Source organism: Oncorhynchus masou, unplaced genomic scaffold (assembly GCF_036934945.1).
Source record: "Oncorhynchus masou masou isolate Uvic2021 unplaced genomic scaffold, UVic_Omas_1.1 unplaced_scaffold_9603, whole genome shotgun sequence".
NCBI classification, from domain to species: Eukaryota; Metazoa; Chordata; class Actinopteri; order Salmoniformes; family Salmonidae; genus Oncorhynchus; species Oncorhynchus masou.
In genome coordinates this window covers 6,832-10,450 of record NW_027016102.1, presented here as the reverse complement: position 1 = coordinate 10,450, position 3,619 = coordinate 6,832, and the positions used below count along the sequence as shown (strand labels likewise).

General features: G+C 47.1%; 1 pseudogene; it reads left to right on the top strand.

The window, feature by feature from the left end:
* Nucleotides 1-726: 726 nt before the first annotated feature.
* On the top strand, nt 727-3,340 carry LOC135538417 (NUAK family SNF1-like kinase 1; annotated as a pseudogene).
* The last annotated feature ends 279 nt before the right edge of the window (nt 3,341-3,619 follow it).

Sequence of the window (3,619 nt, the reverse complement as noted above, 5' to 3'; positions counted from 1 at the left end):
CTCTCTCTCTGTGTAGCTGTCTCTCTCTTTCTCTCTCTGTAGCTGTCCCTCCCCCTCTCTCTCTCTCTGTAGCTGTCGCCTCTCTCTCTCTGTAGCTGTCTCCTCTCTCTCTCTGTAGCTGTCTCCTCTCTCTCTCTGTAGCTGTCTCCTCTCTCTCGCTGTAGCTCTCTCGCTCTGTAGCTCTCTCTCTGTAGCTCTCTCTCTGTAGCTCTCTCTGTAGATCTCTCTCTGTAGCTGTCTCCTCTCTCTCTCTGTAGCTGTCTCCTCTCTCTCTCTGTAGCTGTCTCTCTCTCTCTCTCTGTAGCTGTCTCCTCTCTCTCTCTGTAGCTGTCTCCTCTCTCTGTAGCTGTCTCCTCTCTCTCTGTAGATCTCTCTGTAGCTGTCTCTTCTCTCTCTCTCTCTCTCTCTCTCTCTCTCTCTCTCTCTCTGTAGCTGTCTCCTCTCTCTCTCTCTGTAGCTGTCTCCTCTCTCTCTCTCTGTAGCTGTCGCCTCTCTCTCTGTAGCTGTCTCTCTCTGTAGCTCTCTCTCTGTAGCTCTCTCTGTAGCTCTCTCTCTGTAGCTCTCTCTCTCTCTGTAGCTCTCTCTCTCTGTAGCTCTCTCTTCTGTAGCTCTCTCTCTGTAGCTCTCTTTCTCTGTAGCTCTCTCTGTTTGTCTCCTCTCTCTCTGTTTGTCTCCTCTCTCTCTGTTTGTCTCCTCTCTCTCTCTGTCTGTTAAATAATGCCATAGATTGCTGCTAAAATCTCTGTCCGCCTCACCTTCCACTCTCTCCCAGATGCTCGTGGTCTGATCCGCTGGATGTTGATGGTTAACCCGGAGCGTCGAGCCACGGTGGAAGACATCGCCAACCACTGGTGGGTCAATTGGGGCTGGAAGACCACTGTGTGTGACTGTGACGTCCAGAAGGACAACAGTGGCTGCATCTCTTCTCCAACGCTAGCACGCTTTATCGACTGGCAGAACCGCACCACAGAGTCACCCAGGGTGGCGCTGGTCAAGCCTCCCCGCTCGGAACACCCCGCCGTACCCCCATGCTGGCCGCCAGCGCCTGAGGAAGTCCAGGAAGGAGAATGATAGCGGAGCGCTCCACCATCACACCGCGTGGGAAGACAAAGACAAACCAGGACTGAAGAGGCCCAAGGGGATCCTGAAGATGCATGTGTCTGAGCAGAGGTCCCACAGCCTGGGGAGATCGAGCTGAGTCGCTCCCTGCACTTCCACGAGGGAAGGGAGCTGCCCTCCAGCCCCGAGAGGGATGAGGAGGAGGACGATGATCAGGATCGCCTGGGGGTCTCGCCGGCCAAAATGGTGCCCATCCTCCCCAAGAAGGGCATCCTGAAGAACAACCAGCAGCGGGAGTCTGGCTACTACTCCTCCCCGGAGCGCAGTGAGTCCTCTGAACTGCTAGGGGCAGCACCTCCATGACCCCACCCGCCAGCTCACCAACAAAGAGGTCCATGGGGAGAAAGGGCATATTGAAGCGTAATGGGAAGTACGGCAACTCCACTTCCTTCCACAGTGGCTTGTCCAATATGAGCTTCCACGGAGAGACTCCAGGGGACTCAGGCCTCTCTCGCAGCCAGAGTAAACCCTCCAGTATTGTCTGTGAGGAGATGGGTCTCTCCAGTGTTCCCCCCTTAATGGGAATGGATTGGTCTCCCTCGTCCCCGCAGCCACACGTCAGGGCCTGTATGTCGGCTGAGGATCTACTCCAGCTGGCAGGCTTCAGACGGGGGCTCCAGACGGCTGCAGGGGGCTCCATGGGGGAAGGTGGGGACCCGAGGGACACCAGGGTCTCCTGGGGATGACGGCAGCTTCTCTCTGCTAGGGGACATGGATGATATGACCCAGACAGGTCTACCAACACACCCTGGACATCAGCAGCAATCTGACCTAGAGGAGGTGGAGTTGGGAGTTTGGAAGGGAAGGGACATGGGAAGGACAGACACACACTTGAACCTTCATTTCTGGGTTAGGACTGGCCAGGTGTGTTGTGAACTGGGCATCCCAGCCACCTTAATGTACTGAATCTACCCTCTCAGAGACAGTGCTGCTGTAAATCTTTATATGTTCAACAAAGCTAAATAAATATTGTGTTGTATGTCATTCAGAGTCACAAACCATGCTGTGGTGAAGCTCAATGTAATGGACAGTTAGGACTACTGTTCATGTTATCTCAATGTAACAGACAGTTAGGACTACTGTTCATGTTATCTCAATGTAACAGACAGTTAGGACTACTGTTCATGTTATCTCAATGTAACGGACAGTTAGGACTACTGTTCATGTTATCTCAATGTAACGGACAGTTAGGACTACTGTTCATGTTATCTCAATGTAACAGACAGTTAGGACTACTGTTCATGTTATCTCAATGTAACAGACAGTTAGGACTACTGTTCATGTTATCTCAATGTAACAGACAGTTAGGACTACTGTTCATGTTATCTCAATGTAACAGACAGTTAGGACTAGTGTTCATGTTATCTCAATGTAACAGACAGTTAGGACTACTGTTCATGTTATCTCAATGTAACAGACAGTTAGGACTACTGTTCATGTTATCTCAATGTAACAGACAGTTAGGACTACTGTTCATGTTATCTCAATGTAACAGACAGTTAGGACTACTGTTCATGTTATCTCAATGTAACAGACAGTTAGGACTACTGTTCATGTTATCTCAATGTAACAGACAGTTAGGACTACTGTTGATGTTATCTCAATGTAACAGACAGTTAGGACTACTGTTCATGTTATCTCAATGTAACAGACAGTTAGGACTACTGTTCATGTTATCTCAATGTAACGGACAGTTAGTACTACTGTTCATGTTATCTCAATGTAACAGACAGTTAGGACTACTGTTCATGTTATCTCAATGTAACAGACAGTTAGGACTACTGTTCATGTTATCTCAATGTAACAGACAGTTAGGACTACTGTTCATGTTATCTCAATGTAACAGACAGTTAGGACTACTGTTCATGTTATCTCAATGTAACAGACAGTTAGGACTACTGTTCATGTTATCTCAATGTAACGGACAGTTAGGACTACTGTTCATGTTATCTCAATGTAACAGACAGTTAGGACTACTGTTCATGTTATCTCAATGTAACAGACAGTTAGGACTACTGTTCATGTTATCTCAATGTAACAGACAGTTAGGACTACTGTTCATGTTATCTCAATGTAACAGACAGTTAGGACTACTGTTCATGTTATCTCAATGTAACAGACAGTTAGGACTACTGTTCATGTTATCTCAATGTAACAGACAGTTAGGACTAGTGTTCATGTTATCTCAATGTAACAGACAGTTAGGACTACTGTTCATGTTATCTCATGTAACAGACAGTATACTGTTCATGTTATCTCAATGTAACAGACAGTTAGGACTACTGTTCATGTTATCTCAACCTAATGATTACCGTGTGTTATCTATTTATATTGTTGAAACAGACATATATTGCCTGTGTGTTTTGGTCATTTCAAGACGTACTGAGGTGTATGTACCCTTCAAGGAATGGTACTGTATAATAGTATTGCTTGATTGAATTGACATGAATGCCATACGTGATATTTGTCCTAATCCAGCAGGACATCTATTGTTCAGTAT